Source organism: Lontra canadensis, unplaced genomic scaffold (genome assembly GCF_010015895.1).
Source record: "Lontra canadensis isolate GAN:19392208 unplaced genomic scaffold, GSC_riverotter_1.0 scaffold3, whole genome shotgun sequence".
Classification (NCBI taxonomy): domain Eukaryota; kingdom Metazoa; phylum Chordata; class Mammalia; order Carnivora; family Mustelidae; genus Lontra; species Lontra canadensis.
In genome coordinates, this window is record NW_022630997.1 from 43,679,729 (window position 1) to 43,698,565 (window position 18,837).

At 51.1% G+C, this 18,837-nt stretch overlaps 1 protein-coding gene across 1 annotated transcript in view; it reads right to left on the reverse strand.

Annotated features, from left to right (window-relative positions):
- Positions 1-6,090, reverse strand: part of CHST3 (carbohydrate sulfotransferase 3) — a 28,131-nt gene extending 22,041 nt beyond the window's left edge. The window contains exon 1 of the mRNA XM_032840938.1: positions 5,781-6,090. The gene's annotated coding sequence lies outside the window, so the exon portion shown is untranslated. The remainder of the gene's footprint in view (positions 1-5,780) is intronic.
- Between the last annotated feature and the right edge of the window lie 12,747 nt (positions 6,091-18,837).

The window sequence follows — 18,837 nt, forward strand, 5'->3', positions numbered from 1 at the left end:
GCCCGGGCTGTGTCCAGAGCAGAGCCAGGCCCCCATGGCCCAGCTCACGTGCTCTAGGCCTGACGGCGAGTTGTGAAATGCCTTGCTGAAAATTGGTGCCCTCTCAGCCACGTTGGGGGGGGGGGTGCAGTTTGTTTTCAAAATATTTCCTCCGATAGCGCTGCTTTGGCTCAGACCCCTCAGCACTTTCCAGAATCCTGCAGATGGTGAGGCAGCTGGAGGGGAAGGGAGGAGAGTAGGGAAAAAGAGTGGGGGAGGCCTGAGGCAGCACGTCAGGTGGCTGCGTGGGCTCTCACCAGCGCTGGGCGAGTGTGAACAGGTACTCACAAATGCAGGAAGGGAAGCAAGTTCGCCTGGAGAGGGGGGCTTTCAAATGGAGAAGCTGTAGAGGCTTCTTCTGAACTAGAACCTCCCTCAGAAGCCCGGTGTGTACAACACACAAGGCGGGGAGAGGCCTGGAGTCTCCTCCCCACAGGCTTCTGAAGGGTCCCCACTGCACTCTGGGGCTCCGTGGAACCTAGTCTGAAAACCCTTGCTGCTAAAGGAATTTCCATCCTTTCCTGGGGTGTTAGTACCAACACCGTTTTAAAATAATGAGCTTTCTGAGGGAGCATGAAATTATTTTCCTCATAGATTCTAGTTTGAGTCCAGTACAGCAAATGGCACACATTCTGAGAATCAGGGCTCCGAAAGTACGTACAAAGGTTTTGATTCCACTCACTGACAAGTTTGTGGGTACCTCTCTGAGAAGTCTTGTGAACTTGAGTCTGAGTATCTGGGGCAGAGGTTGTGGTGAATCATACTTTAACACTGGCCTAGTTCTCCATACATTTCTAAACTCCTCACATATCAATTCATTGACAGCCCTATTACCTATGACCTATTACTGATTAAGAAACCAAAGCCCAGAGAGGTTAAGTAACTAGCCCAAGGTCACAAGCTACTAAGCAGGACTGCAAGCATTCCGGCTTTAGGATATGCGCTCTTAACCATTACTAATTTGGTATGATTGTGTTCCATCTACAAATGTTTTGGTATATAATGTGCCCAGGTATTTACTGAAATATCTGTGGGTGGTGGGCCTATCTGAGTGTGTGTGTGTGTGTGTATTTCAGCCTGCGATAATGTGATGGCCTGTGAGTATGTGGTATGCAGCTTCTCTCCCCCCAGGGCTGCAAGTTATGGGGCTCACCCCCAATTCTCTCTCAGCAGCCTGGCAGCAGCATGACAACCAAATTCCCCCCAAGCTTCCCGGCCAGAGGCGGGACCCAGAGCCTCCCAGCAGTGTCTGCTCCCCAGATCCCAGAGGTTCCAGTTTGCCAACTCAGCTCGGTACAGTCACATGCAATGGAAAGGCCCCTCAGCCCCTTCTGGGTCCCAGTCAGGAACACCCCCCACCCAGAGCCCTGGTTCTCCCTTTTCACCAGACGCTGCTGGGTTTTACAGTGGGTCAACTAAATGCACTGGAGTTATTAAGCGATCATGAATTTGCTTCTTACCCTATAGACATAGCAACTTACACCGGTGCTAGAGCTCCTTGAAACCTCTGGTGTGAACTTACACTACCAGCACCCTAAGCTGATAGGGCCTAATCTGATATGACTCCAGCCAAAAGCGAAGAACCTTGACATTCAAGTTAGTCCCCAAAGCCTTTCAAGGTAAATGTACGGGTTTGAAGGGTTTCTTCACATGTGAGCCCCACCTTTTGTCGGGAGGGGTGCACAAGAGGGGAAAATTAGCCTTGGTCCATCTACTCTAGACATTTAAGACACAAAACTTCATCAGGTGCCACAAAACTGGAAAAAGCCCCATCATTCTCTACCACCAAAGTCCAACTCACCCACCGGGAGACCACCCTCCGCCTTGCTGAGTGGGACTGACGCCAGGAGACTTTCAGATGGAGCAGGGCTGAGTGGGCCCTGTAGGTGCCCTTTCCTCCCTCATGGGAGGACCTGGTCCCCGCAGCTCGCGCGCCAACCTCCTGCAGCACAAGGACAGGCCAGCACTCTGCTTCCCTGACTTTTGAGCCTCCCAAGTCAAGGAGGGGCTGGACAGGGAGAGGGGAGGGAGGGGGTAGCTGGTGAAAGCAGCCAGTGAGCCAGGTGTAACCATGGGAGGCCAACACAGAGCTTCCCAGGCTGGCCTCTGGGAGGGCTGTTTACTTGTGGTATTCAGGAGATGCTCAACTGGGAACTGGCTTATTTACTTTCCACACTTTCCTCCAAATCCTTTTCAGAGTCCTCTAGAACCCCAATGATAAATGTCTCAGGGCCCAGAGAAACCCACAGACCTGCAGCACACAGCCATCTTTGTGGAGCAAGTGGCGGGGGGGGGGGGCGGGTAGGGGAAATGTGGAGGGGAGAGGCAAGATGGGGAGGAATGAGGGGGTGCCATTGCCTGCCTGCCTCCTCTCCCCATGGCGGTGCATAAGCGTGGGGGGAGCAACCGGCCACATCTGGGGCAATGGAACCCAAGACTGAGCGTGTCTACCTCCAGCATGGAACACACTGTCCAGCAGGCCAGGGACCACCCCACCCCCAGCCGTGGAAGCCACATGCTCAGGCAGAACAAGCAGCATTCTATCTCGTATTTTGTCATCAGAGAAGAAGAGATGACATTTCTTACTCTGTTTAAGGAATGAAACGCAGAGCTGTTTTCTTTTCATGACAGGCAGAGACCTCTGTGAGCCTTTCCTCATGGCAAGGATTCCCTTGGCTCCCCAGCTTTAGGACTTCCCAGCAGAGGCGCTCACCCGCGGCCCCTCCCTGGGCTTCACCCATCCCCTGACCATGGTCCCCAAGTACGTTCATGTCTCAGACGCTGGGATAGAGCCAGGGTACAAAGATGAGCACCCCCTGTCCCTAGGGTGGGGCAGCTTCTCCCCACACCCAGTCTCCCAACTTCTACCCTGGCCAGCATGCCCACTCAGCAGTGGAGGCAGGAGAGGGTTCTAATACCTACAGCTCAGCTTGGTCAAGGTTCTTGGACTCCCCAACGTGGGCTTTCTGGGGAAGGTACACAGGGCCTGCTGGGTAGTGGTCAAGCTCTGCTCCTTATTTAAGGTTACACTTTTCCTGTGTACAGACACCTTGGGCAGAGCCATGAGAGGCACCCCTCTCGGCCCTTATGGGGTACAGAGTACCAACCAGACTGAGGATAGTCGCTCCTAAGCGCCTGCAGGGGTGCCTGGAGGCAGCACAGCCTGCAGTTCCCTAGCTTCGTGACCTGGGCATCCACTGCACCCCTCTCAGCCTCATGTCCGCATCTGTAAAGTGGGGAGAGTGACCACTGTCCCTCTATGGGACATGTTATCACCCCCACCCCAGCTCTGCCCCACCCATCTCTCTGGGGACCAGAACCACCCCAGGGCACGCAGCAAGCATGGGAAGGACAGCCACTATATGTTCCTTTACATTCACCAGGCAGGAGGTGGCAGGTGAGGGCTGATTTCCCTGTTGGACAGATTTCCACTCTGGTCAGGGCCAAAGAAAGAAGGAATATAATAATCCATTTGAGAATGTCTGCCTGGCCATTTCTCGCAAACCTAAACTTATCACTTATATGGTCACAAGTGGCAGCTTTATCCCCACTTCTCCACTAAGCAGCAAATCATCTCTCACTGGAATTTAGTAAGTATCTCCCTCCAGTCATTTCCGAATCTCTTGTCATTTCCAGACTCCAGTCCTACATGGAAGGTTCTAACAGTCCAGAGCCACCCAGATTTTGATTTCCTGTGGCCCATGGTATAACTCAGTCTGGGCAGAGTGTGTGGAAAAAGGACTTCAGTCAGAGACCCCAGGACCATGTTAGTAAGTAACCCATGTTGCTTCTTTGTTGTCATGGAGAACCAGTAAGGACCATAGAGACGGCCTAGCATGGTGGAGACAGCCTGAGTTCCAGAATCAGGCTGTCCAGGTTCAAATCCCAGCTTTGTTCCTCATCAGCTGTGTGACTTTGAAAAAGTTACTTAACTTTTCTGAGCCTCAGTTTCCTAATCTGCAAAAGAGGGATAAAATGCTAACTTCGTAGGGATATAGGGCTCAATGAGACAATGTACACAGAGCTCTTGATTCACAGAAGACACAAGGCAGGAAGGGAAGGACTGGCTACAGCATTCCACCTGAAATTGGAGACAGCCAAGTCCTGGTCACTCCCATCTCTCATATGGGGCCACAGTTCTGGTGCTGCCCATATGCTTTCCTAATTTCAGCACTGAGACCACAAAGGGGCAGGGGAATGATACATTTCCTTGTGATTCCATGGCCAGGTTGTCCCATATCCTTGCACATTCTCAGTCCCATGGCAGCAGGGAATCTCTCCTCAAGAGAGATTCTAATCCCAGTTCCAGGAACATGAGATGTTTCCGCTCCTCTGGGAAACTCACGCCAGCTGGCATGAAGGAAACCACCCTATGCTCAGTACAGGGACTGTGACTACCCCTCCACCTGCTGCCACTGCAGAGCCAAGCCCCCGCTGCTGGAGGACACAGCTCCTAGACCCTTCATGAGACCCATTTCCAGCCAGGCCAGCAGGAGCCAGGAAGAAAACACCAAACACCATCCTCTGCTTAGCCAGATAGACACATGGAGACATTCCTACTGCTCCTCTTAATAGGAAGCACAAGCCAATGATGAGATTCAAATACCCAGCACCAGCCCACATGGCACTGTGAACACGATGCCTGGGCCACATCTCCAGACAAATCAGGCAGGGCTCCCTGGAACCACTCAGGGCCCCTTCCTCTGCAAGAAGGCCAATTCCAAGCCACCTGAGGCCACCTGAGGCCACCAGGCCAGGGCATCTGAAAGCAAACGCATCTTCAGATGCAGTGAAAATAGTGCTTCTGCACTGCCCTGGTTTCCTCCTGACCTTAGGCGTCTTCAACATCCCCCACCCCTGTACACACACACACACACACACATACACACAACACACACATCCAGGGCTGGAATCTCTGCAGGTCCTCCTGGAAGTCCTCTGAGGAAGCATATCCGAAGGGGGGTTGGTAGTCTGTGTACTTTCCTTGGTAAGCCCTGTCACTGCCACCACCCAGCTGTCCCGCGCTGGGCAGCACCGGCCTGCAGCCTTCCCCATTCCGCTCACAGAGCTCAGCACGCTGGGTCCCGAGTTTGTGAATCACTCCCCCCTCTCCCGGCCTCGCCTCCGGAAGGGCTGCGCACACCCAGACACATCACCAAGACACCGAGTTTCCACACCGGACTCGCTGCTGATGAACCCCGAGATCCGACTGCATTATCCGCTTTCCCCTCCCCACTTTCAGCCTCGGGGTTGCCGGCCACGACAACACGACTTTCAAAGACAAGACAGCCCCTCCCCCGGCCCATAGCATTTTGGGGGCTCCTCACTGGGGGGCTGTAAGGGGCACCAAACAAAGACCGTGGATTTATCTGCGAGCAGGAAGGGCATGCTTGGTCTCAAGATCCAAACCCCGGCGCCCCCGGAGTTGTACATTTCGGCCTGCAGCGTGTGCCGGGTCGGCGTGGCGTGTGCTCCCAGCGCGAGCGCCGTGTGTCTGTGGCTTCAGTGATGAGCTGCGAGTACCTGGCAGCTGTGAATCTGAGTGCGGGCTGGGTCTAGGGGTCGCGGGGGCCTGCGTGGAGTTTCCCCTGAGCCGGGAACTCCCTCTCCCACGCTCCCTTTCGCCCGCTCTTCCTTCAAAGCTTGGCGGGCCGCCCAGACGGGGAAGGTTGGGGGGCGCACGGCTGGGCGGCCTTGCCCGGGCCTCGGAGGCGATTCCGGGACGCCAGCGCCCTACTTACCCCGGCCGCCGAGCCTCCTCCGGCGGGGGCGGATCCGACTGTCCGCTGCTGGGGTCCGGCGTCGGCAGCATCCGCTCGAAACTTTGCCCTTCTTTGCGCAGGACGCGGCAGAAGAGGCTCGGTCGCTCCGATCCCTCGCGGCCCGGGCTCTGCGCCCTCCCCGGAGGCGGTGGCGGCGGCTGGGATCGGGAGGGAGGCGCGGCCCGGCCGGTTCGCACGCCGAGCGGGAAGCGGCGCCAGGCGGGCGCCGTCCTGCGCAGCGAGCGAGGGAGCGAGCGGTCCTGCCTGGCGCCCTCCCCGCTCGGGCCCGAGCGGCCGGCGGCGGCGGCGGCGGCGGATTCCTGAACCGCGTCCAAGGCGGCCGGGGAGCCCTCCTCCTCCTCCTCCTCTCCTTCCTCTCCCCACCCAGCTCCCAGCACAGCGCGCCCGGCAACTTGGGAACCGTTGGCGAAGTTGGCTCCGCTCGGGCTGCGCGCCGGCCGGGCCTCTGGGTGGAAGGAGGGGAGGAGAGGGAGGAGCTGAGGGGGAAGGAAGGGGGGCCCGCCCCCGCCCCCGGGGAGCCGCGCGCTCCAGGACCCCTCTGTGGGCCTTTGTTCCGGGTGCTGCACCTCCGCCCACCTCCCCGGGGATTCGCTGGGGGGCCGCTCAGATCTCCCACCCCTTCCAAGAGAGGCTGGGAGGAGCTCCGGCCCGGGGGTGGGTAGGTGGGGGAGAGATGGCGTGGAGATTCGCGCGGCTTCGCCCTGAGAGCCTCCCAAGCCATTACCGGCCTGCCATCCTGTCTCCCCAGAGAGATCCCTCTGGCTGCGCTGGTTCTCGACCCAGAGCGGGGTTGGGGGCGGGGGGGAGTCCAAGTGATGGTCCCCCAGGGCTCTCAAAGACCAGAGTACGCCGTCTCTGGGCGGTCACCGGTCACCCACCTGCCTTACCGCCTTCTCGCGCGGCTCCAGTCAAGAGTTCCCTTAGTGCGACTCCAGGGAAGCCAGAAGAAAGTGGGGTCCTCGAGGGCCAGCCAGGGCGGCTTCGCCTTATCTTCCCACCCTTCTGGGCAGCTGGCGCCTCAGGCGGAGGTTGGGGTGGGTGCTGCTGGCCCACAAGCAGGGACGGGTTGCCTCCCACACGTGGGGCAGTGCCCAGCTAGGCAGCCCGGGCTCATGGGGACAAGGCCAGCTTCACCAGGAGCCTGGCAAAGTGCTGGGAATTGGAAGACAGAGACTGCCTGTTTGCTGCCTGAATACTGTGGTGCCCTGGGCTCAGGGGGGTTGATACGGGCTGGAGGCTTTTCTTCTGGAGTCTTCTCAGCACTTAGCGCCATGGGCTAATTCAGGCCTCTTGAAGACAGTGGTCCTGGCATTTAATGGGATAGTATAGGGTTCAGAACAGTAAGTCATTTCCTATAAAGGAGAAATCGGAAAACCCTAAAAGGCGAAAGCCTCAACACCTGCACTTTCCCTGCCCTGTCATTTTCGGCATTTGTAGAAAAGAAACCCAAACAGAGCAGAACAGAGCACCGCCCAGGCTTTTCCCCAGGGGAGAGTCCTCACAGGTGGGGGAAGTCAGAGGTCCCTGTTCATTATCTGGGTTGGGATCAGCCCAAGCTGTCCCGCCCCCCTCCCCCACCACCCAGGACTGTGGGCTGGAAGGGACCAGGGAAAATTGGTCCAGATCGTGAAGTGAGACCTGGGTCTCTCTTCTGGCAGAAACACCCAACTGGGTGCTGCAGTTCTATTATTAGCAGTTCTGTGGCCAGCCAAAGGGGACTAGAAATTTGGTGAGAACTGAGACCTTAAGTCCCCTCCTGGGTGAGCGTCCTGAGGCCCTCACCACATCGCTAGCAGCTTTGGCTGCTCCTGCCTCATCCACACAATACAGGCCTCTGCTTTAGAATCAGTCTTCGTACCCTCCAACCGGTTTCCCAAACAGGCGGGGTTCTCCAGACCCCATCATCTCTTCTCTGAAGGGAGGGCCTCGCTGGAGCCTCACAGATCTTTCAAGAAGTTACATTTAACTGTGCCTACCGGCCTTGTAAGGGAGGTCTTCTGGTCAGCCACATGGAATCTGGCCTTTTATTGCTGGAACTTTTTTTAAGTGCTTCAGGGGATACAAAGGATGAAACCTAGGACTGTGTCAGCCCCAGATTATAGAGCAGGGACGGTGCTACTGAGGGAGGGGTGGGGAGGAGGAGCACAAGCGGCCCGTGTGAAATTCCTGTATTCACCCAATACTTACGGAGCACGTATTGGATACGGGGGCCCACAGACGTAGACAAGCTTTAGTCCCACCTTTCGTCCAGAGAAGACAGAGAAGTATGTCTCAATAAATACTAGTGATACAATGTGCTATGCAAGGGGAGGCTGGGGCCAGGGTAAGGGAGTGGGTGTCCAGAACAAGACCAGAGGCTTGCACAGCTCTGGGGGCCCCAGGCAGATGGAATGTGATGTGACTGTTGGCCCCTGGAGTGGTTCAGGGCTGCAGCCTTATTCTTGGAGCTGAAGACCCCAGGCCTGGGCTTCAGAGATGGACTGGAGTTCTGCAGGCAGATGAGAAGGCAGAGATGGGACAGGGCTTTCTAAGTGATGGGACCAGCAGTTGAAAGAAACAGGTTTCTTTGGGCGGGCGTTTAACAGCCAGCAACCCCCTGGGGCCTTCAGTTGAGGGTAGCTTGGTTGCAAATGAGAGGGGGAGGGTAAAGTCCTGATAGGACATCAGGGATTTTCATCCTAAAAGAGTTTCCAGGCTCAACTTCTTCCAACAATTGCTCTGCCAAGAGGTTTGGTCTCATTTTTATTGTTTGGTTTGGTTTTGTGTTATACTGTTTTGTTTACGTGTTTGAAAAATTGAACAATTTCACCCTGTTGAAAAAAGAACTTTCCAGGCCAGAGGCAGAATGGCTGAGCGGGTGAGAATGTAGGAGCCTGAGAACCATTTGAATTTATCCAAGTTAAGATCACTAATCATGGGACGGGCCAGCATCACGTGTCTCCCCATACGCTACACTGGGAAGTTTACGGTGTCGAATACGAAATATTCCTGCCCAAAATGATGCACCATCTGAATCTAATAATGAGAACACAGTGGACAAACTCAAACTGAGGGACATTGATGAAAGAGCTGGCCTGTCATGTTTTAAAAACTGTCAAAGACAAAGAAAACAACTAAGCCACTCCAGATTAGAAGAGACAAAGGGATGTGAGCATTGTGGTAGGTAGGCTTCTCAGACCGCCCCCAACAACCCCACCTCAGGTCGTCCACTCCCTGGTATAGTCCCTTCTCCTTAAAGGCATCTGGACCCGGCCACTTGCTTCTAAGGAATATAGCAGAGCAAAGATGACAGCATTGCATTTCTGAATTACAAAAGACCATAATTCAGGTGACAAGAGACGGACTTCCGTCTTGCTACATTCTCTCTGGATCTTCTCAGCCTGCTTAAATTCAGCGCTGCCCTGTGGAGAGCCCCCGGTGACAAGGCACTGAGGTCCTCGGGCCAGCAGTGTGCGACGACCTGAATTCTGTCAAACATCTTCTGAATGAGCCTTGGAGCGGATCCCATCCCTGTGGAACCCTGAGATCATGGGAACCCTGGCCGACATCCTGATCGAGGGATCCTGAGTAAAGGAGCTAAGCCATATCCAGGTTCTTGACCCTCAGAAATTGTGGGATGATCAGAATGGTTGTTTTAAGCCACGAAGCTTTGGAGTGACTTGTCATGCAGCTACATACAACTGATACAGCCACTAAGTATGATGCATAATCCTGGAACTGAAAAAAAAAAATGCCACGAAAGACATTATTTCGATAATTGAGAAAGTATGAGTGGGGGCCAAGCGATGGCTAATATTGTGTCCGTGGTGTATTTCCCGCGTGTGATGACCTCACTGTTTCTGTAAGGTGACAGACATGTGGTTCCTTAGAGATACACATCCGGCCATTTAGGGTCATGATTTCTGCTGCTTCCTCTCAAGTGTTCAGAAAAACTAAAATAAATAAATAAATAAACATGAGGGAGGGCAGAAATTGAGAATTGGGAACCAAGAGCAGAAATCCAGTCTGCCTCAGGTGACCAGGCCCAGGTCTTGTCCTCAGGAAGCTCACAATCTAGCGGGAAGGACTCCTGGAGACACAGTTACAGAGCAGTAAGGTAGGTGCAAGGAGGAGGCGCAGGTGGGTGGCATGGCAATGTGTGTGTGTGTGTGTGTGTGTGTGTGTGAATGCACACACATGTTATGAAAAATGCAGGTGGGTCTCCGCCACCAGCTAGACATTTAGAAGATATTCTAGAGAAGATGCCCGAGGTATAAGTGACAGGAGAAAATAATCAGCAGCTCTTGGCTGAAAAAGAAGTGGGCAGGGAAGTAGGGAGGGCATCCTGGGTGGTCATGATTGTGTGAAACAGGGACACCGAGAGGCAGTTTGCTGTCTCCAGAGCACCTGGGGGAAAGAGTGGGTGTCGGGAGTTGATGAGAGGAGGACATAGGTGAGGTCCCCCCATGGAGGGCCTTCATCATGTGCCAGGTCCCTTCCCTTCGCTGCCAAGAGTGCTGCCCACCCTTCTGCACGGTGCTCTCTGTCCTGGGGGATTGCCCTGTATGGACCGCGACCAAAGAAAGCCTCTCTTTTTCTGGGATGATAGCAGAATGTAGAATGTCTCTTCCCAAATGCCCTCTTATGGACTGAAAACTGTTCTCCCCCAAATACATGTGTTGAAGTCCCAGCCCCCAAAGTGACTATATTTGGAGACAGGCCTTTAAGACGTAATTAAGGTTAAAGGAAGTCGTAAGGGTAGGGCTCTAATCCGAAGCGTCTGGTGTCTGTAGAAAAAGAGGAAGAGAGAACAGATCTCTCTCTCTCTCCCTCCACAGAGGAAAACCCCTGTGAGGACACAGTGAGGAGGCCTTGATCTTGAGCTTCTAGCCTCCCAAACTGTGAGGAAATAAATTTCTGTTGTTTGAGTCACCCAGCCTCTGGTGTTTTATCATGACAGCTCGAATTAATATGCTGAACCCCCCACCTTAAAAAAAAACAAAACAACAACAACGGAAGACTAGTTAAAAAAAAAAAAAATCAGAAGACCCACAGACAACATCTACCAAAAAAACTAGGTGACAGGTTAAACCCACAAGCCCAAAATACAGGTGGGCTGGGAACAAGCCAGAAGCAGTTAGGAGCCCCGTGGGTATTGGTATCTATGTGGGAGGAAGCAGAAGGAAGAAAACTGGGCATCTCGCGGTCCCAGAAACAGGTAAACCCCCAGATCACCAAGTGGTGCTCAAAAGTGCAGCAGGCCTGTTCAGTAGTAGCTGAAACTGGAAAATAATCTGGCAGAATCCAGTTTGTGTGGGAGTGCTGGGGGACCACTGCACAACGACGTGGGACAGTGCCGGAACCTTCTGGGCCCTGTCAACTCACTCTTGCTTCCCTTATAAACTCTCAAAACTAATAGACTGAAGCTCTTCCATGATCAAGACCCTCACTGCGACTTGTGGAATCCAAAGTGATCAAGACAGGCCTGCTAAGAGACAAAGAAAGAGAAGCTTCAGGGGAGAGTGGGATTGGAGGGTGGAGGGTGGAGGGTCCTCAGGAAGTACAAAGCCACATGTGAGAGAGAATGTGTGTATGTGTAATCATTGAGGCATATTTTATTTTTCAAAGATGGCTGCAAAAATTATCTCCTCATCTTGACATTCGTCTTATTAAATGGTGGGACCTATGCCCATGATTGGAACACTGTGACCAGCTTGACCACCAGAGTACAGTGGACATAAAGGCCATGTGACTTCCAAGACTGTTCACACGTCATGTGTGTCTACCTTTTTTCTTAAGATGGTCATGCTTGCGGGCGCCTGGGTGGCTCAGTCGGTTAAGTGTCTGCCTTAAGCTCAGGTCATGATCCTGGAGTCCTGGGATCGAGGCCTGTATCAGGCTCCCTGCTCAGCAGGGAGTCTGCTGCTCCCTCTCCCCTGTTCATGCTCACTCTCTCTTTCCCAAATAAATAAATAAAATCTTAAAAAAAAAAAAATATATATATGGTCGCACTTGGAAGTCAACCGCCATGCCGTGAGGAAGCCCAATGAGGCACATGTGTGTATTCTACTAGACAGCCAGTCTCCACCATCAGACACATGAGTAAGGAGCCTTCAGATGGCCCCAGCCCCTAGCTGTCACGTCACCTGCATGCCGTCTTCCTGCTGAGCCACCAAGCATCAAGATGCAGAGACACGCCATCCTCATTATACTTTTCTGACTGTCTGAGCCCCGGAAGCTGGGAACACAATCATGGTTATTGTTTGATACAGTACATCTGGCGTGGCTCGCTATGCAGCAGTAACAGTTAGGACAATCACAGTGTAGACTCAACAGAATTTGAAGCTCAAGAGCCATGAAGGTAGAAAACTATCCTTACTCACCCATGTCTCCTAAAAGTGCTGGGAAGAAACTAGACCGTTTCCTTACAGCACACACAAAAATAGACTCAAAATGGATGAAAGACCTCTGTGTAAGACAGGAGTCCAGCAAAATCCTCGAGAACATACGCAGAAACCTCTTCAACCTCAGCCGCAGCAACTTCTTCCTAGAAACTTCGCCAAAGGCAAGGGAAGCAAGGGCAAAAATGAACTATTGGGACTTCATCAAGATAAAAAGCTTTTGCACAACAAAAGAGACAGTCAACAAAACCAAAAGACAACCCACTGAATGGGAGAAGATATTTGCCAATGACATATCAGATAAAGGGCTAGTATCCAAAATCTACGAAGAACTTATCACATTCAACACCCAAAGAACAAATAATCCAATCAAGAAATGGGCAGAAGACATGAACGGACATTTCTGCAAGGACATCCAGATGGCCAACAGACACATGAAAAAGTGTTCAACATCACTCGGCATCAGGGAAATAGAAATCAAAACCACAGTGAGATACCACCTCACACCAGTCAGAATGGCTAAAATTAACCAGTTAGGAAACGACAGCCGTTGGCAAGGATGCAGAGAAAGGGGGACCCTCATATACACTGTTGGTGGGAATGCAAGCTGGTGCGGCCACTCTGGAAAACAGCTTGGAGTTTCCTCAAAAAGTTGAAAATAGAGCTACCCTATGACCCAGAAATTGTACTACTGGGTATTTACCCTAAAGATACAAATGTAGTGATCCGAAGGGGCACGTGCACCTGAATGTTTATAGCAGCAAAGCTCACAATAGCCCACAGTAGCCAAACTATGGAAAGAGTCTAGATGTCCATCAACAGATGAATGGATTAAGAAGATGTGGTAGAGGGGCACGTGGGTGATAACTGCAGGCTCAGTCATTAAGCCTCTGCCTTCAGCTCAGGTCATAATCCCAGGATCCTGGGATCAAGCCCCACATTGGGCTCCCTGATCAGTGGGAAGCCTGCTTCTCACTCTCCTGCTCCCCCAGCTTGTGTTCCTTTCTCTCTGTCAAATAAATAATTTTTTTAATATATTTTTTTAAGATTTCATTTATTTACTTGACAGACGGAGATCACAAGTAGACAGAGAAGCAGACAGAGAGAGAGGAGGAAGCAGGCTTCTGCTGAACAGAGAGCCCGTTGCAGGGCTCTATCCCAGGACTCTGGGATCATGACCCGAGCGGAAGGCAGAAGCTTTAACCCATTGAGCCACCCAGGTGCCCCATCAAATAAATAAATTTTTAAAATCTTTTCAAAAATCATTTAAAAAAGAGTATGTGATCAAAAAAACCTGAAATCTTGCCATTTGGAATGATGTGGATGGAACTATGCTAAGCAAAATAAATTGATCAGAGAAAGACAGTTATCATATGATCTCTCTGATATGAGGAATTAGAGAAACAAGACAGGGCATCATAGGGGAAGGGAGGGAAAAATGAAGCAAGATGAAACCAGAGAGGGAGACAAACCATAGGAGAATCTTAATCTCAGGAAACAAACTGAGGTTTGCTGGAGTGGAGGGAGTGAAGGGTGGGATGGGAGGGATGGGGTGGCTGGGTGATGGACGTTGGGGAGGGTATGTGCTATGGTGAGTGCTGTGAATTGTGTAAGACTGATGAATCACAGACCTGTACCCCTGAAACAAATATTACGTTATATGTTAAAAAAGAAAAAAAAAAGAACAACGCAAAAAATAAAATAAAAGTGCTGGGAAACTCAATCTAATTTTAAAAGGAGCATTGGGAAAGCACCAAGGTTGGATCCTGTGTAAAATTATAAGAACAAGGAGAATAAGTAGCAAAATAATATTCCTACAAATAATAAAAGCATGCCAGAAAAACATGTCCCCAAAAGAGATAGAAACAGTAACTTAATATTTCAAAAACAAATTAGAGAAATTTTTAAAATGTGATAGAAGTTGTGAAATGACATAAAACAAAGTTAGAGAAACTCAGAAGTGACGAGGAAAAAAAAAAGTGGGGAAAAGTGATGATAAAAGTCAGAAAACAACTAAATATAAAATAGAAACCGTTTTGGAAATGAGGATGAAAAGAGAAAAAACAGAAGAGAGAAGAACCACAATAGATAATATTCTAAGAGAAAAATGAGATGGAAAGGAAGGCATTTTACTTTACTTTTTCAAGATTTTATTTGTAAGTAATCTCTGTCCCACATGGGGCTTGAACTCACAGCCCCGAGATCAAGAGTCACATTCCCTGCTGACTGAGCCAGCCAGATGACCCGAGAGGAAAGCATTTTAACATATAAAAATAAAACCAAGGGATAAAAGAAGGGTACGTGATAGACCCCGCACAGAGAAAAGGAAGATTCACCATCCATGTAGTAGAAATCCACAAAGAACCTTAAAGAGAACCAAAACAATGGAACAGAACCAATACCCAAAGCTAGAATTCAAAAAACTGTTCCTCACAAAGAGCCTGGCCTGAAATTTCATGCTGAGGAGGCGAGCGGTACATCTGGGTGAAACAGCCCAGAGACTCAAATCTGGTAAGACTGCTGTGCTTTAAAGAAAGAAAAAGGGGCACCTGGCTGGGTCTGTCTGAAGAGGATGCGGCTCTTGATCTCAGGCTTGTGGGTTCGAGCCCCATGTAGGGTGCAGAGATTACTCAAAAATAGGTTTGTTTGTTTGTTTTAAAGATTTTATTTATTTAAGAGAGACAGAGAGAACCCAAGTGGCCGGGGGCGAGGGCAGAGAGGAGAGAAGGAGAAGCGAACTCCCCGCTGAGCAGAGAGCCCGATGTGGGGCTCCATCCCAGGACCCTGAGATCATGACCTGAGCCGAAGGCAGATGCTTAACCAACTGAGCCACCCAGGTGCCCCTAAAATCTTAAAAAAAAGAAAGAAAAACAGAGGGAATCCAAGCAAACAGACCACTCCACTCATGAAAGAAAAAATAAATTGTCACCTGACTTTCTACAGCAACGCTTTATGCCTGAAGACAATGTAATGTTTAGTATGAGATAATACAGGGCGCCTGGGTGGCCCAGCAGTTTGGGCCTCTGCCTTCAGCTCAGGTCATGATCTCAGGGTCCTGGGATGGAGCCCCACATCGGGCTCTCTGCTCAGCAGGGAGCCTGCTTCCCTCTCTCTCTCTCTGCCTGCCGCTCTGCCTACTTGTGGTCTCTGGCAAATAAATAAATAAAATCTTAAAAAAAAAATGAGACAATACAGTATTTCGGAACACGTGAACCACAGATTTAACACTGAGTGACACTGACCATCAGGTTTACGGGTCAAACTATTCCGAAGATGGAAGAGCCTGAGGAATACTGTTCCCGTGAACTCCTTCTGGATAATCCACTAGAGAACAGACACCGGAAAATCGAAAAGATTGGTGCATCACTGGCATTAAGTCTTGTGAAACGGAACCAGACTAATCCTTGGACAAATCCTCCATGATGACCTTGCTATGACCTGAAACCCTCCTGCGCACAGCCCCCCCTCCCACATTCTTTCCTTTTGTTTCACCGCACCTTTAAGCCCATAGGGGTTGGGGGGGGCGGTGGCTGACACTGTCCTTGATCTGCCCTGGAGATAGGACTAAGACATGCCTATTCTAAAACACTCTTCTTTTGGGTAGTCTTAAGGGAGGTGGGGTTACGGGAGATCTACTCCCTCTGCAGCCGCCCCCTTAACGAACCATTTCTTGTCTGGCCGGACTTGTTGGCTTTTTTCTTTGGTCTTAGGGCTCCTTGAGCTGTTGGGAGTTCATTTTGCACATACCTCCTTTTCTAGAACACCAGGTAGTAATCAAAGAAGGAATCATATCACCATTTTGCATCCCTAGTAAGTTAAAGGATCTGGGCATTGGTCAACTATGACTGTTAATATTGAGGAAGGGTAGTTGGAAGGCAGGCAAGCAGGGACAAGGCCCCCGCCCCACCCCTGCCCTAAGAGGAAACCACCCTGAAGAGGATGTTACACCGCTCTGGACGGAGCCCTCCATCCTTCCCCATGTGACAGAGAGGTGACAAAAACCTGCTTGGATGACAGGCCCAGGGAGGGTCAAGCAGATTAAGATAGTTGGCCAACAAGCTCATTAAAACCCCTAGACTTAGAAACTCCAGTGGCAACCCCCTTGGGTCCCCTCCCTCCTCGGGAGCTTTGTGCTCTCGCTCCATAAAATTTGCTGCCCTTGCTCTGTATGGCTCCTCTTCAATCTTCAAAGTGGCCTGACCAAGAATCCTGGGCACCAAGGGAGAAAAAAAAAATCCTTTAGCAATATCACAAAAAGAAAGATCACCAGACAACCATGCATCTCCTGATGGACAGATTAAATAGTTTTGCAAAAAAGAAGCAGAAGAAGAGGAAGAAGGAAGAGGAAGAGGAGAAGAAATAAACTTGAATCTCGTCAAGCCTATAATCTGAACAACTAACTTAAGGAGATACAAGAGACAAAGGAACATTGCTAAAGGGATAACCATCAAGACAGACAAGAATCCAGATGGTGGAAATTTCTACATCGGGAGACCCACGTTTTTCAACAGCAGCAACTGAATAAAAAATTGCAAGGAAGGAAAAAAAGAGATGGAGGGGAAACTTACGAATTAAAAGAAATTAAATTAAAAACATGACCTCAAAGAGGCATGTGAATCGAACACATGTATGAACTCTATGAACTCTGATAACGTATTTGATGACTTAAGGAAATAGGGTTATGTTTTAGAGATGGGGTAATGGCGTTTTTTAAGAGAATCCTTGTCTTATAGAGGTACCCAGTGGAATAGTTACAGATGACCTGAGATGCCTGCTGTGTGGGGTTTCCTTCCAGATAATTTGAAGAGGAGGAAGCGGGGGGTGCAGTGTAGAAGAATCAGGATTGGCCTCGTAGTGACCATTGTCCAAGCTAGAGGCTGGGGAGGCTGTGTACATCAGGCTCATTATACTATTCTATTTGGGACATATTTGAACTTCAGTCAAAAGTTCCATGAAAGGTTCCCTATTTCTGCTGATACTTGACGTCAGCCAGAATGAGGGAAGCAGGACAGGCAGAGCAGGAAGACAGTGCAGGTGAAGAACTGAAGGGAAGACAGATGCTTGGAGCAGAGGTGGGGTTTGGGGGTGGCCCCGGGGAGCAGCCTGGAGAGTTGGTCTCGGGTCTCCTTACACTAAACAGCTTAACCAGTTTTGAGGAGCAGTGGGGAGAAATGGCAGGATTTCAAGCAGAAGAGTGGCACGACGAGATTTTTACTTTAGGGAGGTCACTGCGGATATGGAGCAGAGGAGGGCTAAGCAGGGAAGGCTGGACTGGCACCCAGTTTGGGTCCAGGCAAAGAGTCGATGGGGGCTTGGACAAGAGAGTGGCTGTGGGGATGGAGACAGGTGGGTGTTGTCAAGATTACTTTAGGAGGTGGAGTGAGTGGGGCTTCGTGACTGACCAGACATGGGGAAGGGGGGAGGGGAGAGCCCAGCGGTGGGGAGACAGAAGGCCCACTGGTAGCAGACCCTGTTTTAAGCCTTTCACATTAATGAGCTAATTTCACCTTCTCACAAACTCTTAGAGGAAGATGGTTGTCTCACCTGGATTCTTATCAAGCAAAGCCTAAGAGGCCGAGGGCTAGTGCCTACTGCTTGTTAGGAGAAGTGGCCATGGGGAGCAGGAGGGAGGGACAGACAGTGGAGCAGGGAAGGAGGCAGAGTTGATAATAAAGCTGCGTGACCCAAGTCGCTACCTGTAGAGCTGATGAATGAATGTCCCATCCCCTGGGAATATCCTTCAAGAAGGGCACGTAAAATGTACCTTGGAACCGTTGGACCAGGGTAAAAAGGAGGCCGAATTTATCCACTAGCTCCCGTTGGCGATGTCTACTCCACTGGGCTTCCCCTGCCAAGCGGACACTTCTTGGTGATGCAGGAGCAGACACCAAGCAGAGGCCCCGGCATCCCACACTTTGTTGGCCTCGGAGAAGCCCCAGGACAGGAGGCCAGAGCACGTAGCATGGACAAGACCAGGGGCTGCCAGGTTGCCCCCAAGTGAGGCTGGTCATAGTCCATGCAGAGCTAGTGGCCACTGCACTCGCCAGAATGAATAACAGCAGAGGCCAAGGGCATCGGAAGTCACCCCTAAGAGGTGTCCAATCCCTCTTCATCGTTGATGTCACCACCCTCGTTATCCTCGTTTTACAGGGGAGAAAACACACCCACAGAGCACCCAACTAGTCAATAGCAGAGCCAAGACTCAAGCGCATCTGTAAAATGGGGCCGTATCGGGCTCTGCAACGTGGGTACTTAGCACTGTGCCCAGCACAGAGGGTGAGAGCGCTTATGGACTCGCCACCGTCATTATGCTGTGGCGGGCTCCCCTTTATCCTCAGGCCCCGAGCTCTGGACCAGCAGCTCTGCAGGTCCTCAGTTTCCCAGCCTTGAACATAGGCTTCTGGCCACCCACACTTCCCTAGCAGATGAACAAGATGCCTGTCATTCTCTCCTTTCTTTGGATCTTTTTTTGCTTTTTTAAAGATTTATTTATTGGGGCGCCTGGGTGGCTCCGTGGGTTAAAGCCTCTACCTTTGGCTCAGGTCATGATCTCAGGATCCTGGGATTGAGCCCCGCATCGGGCTCTCTGCTCAGTGGGGATCCTGCTTCCTCCTCTCTCTCTCTGCTTGCTTCTC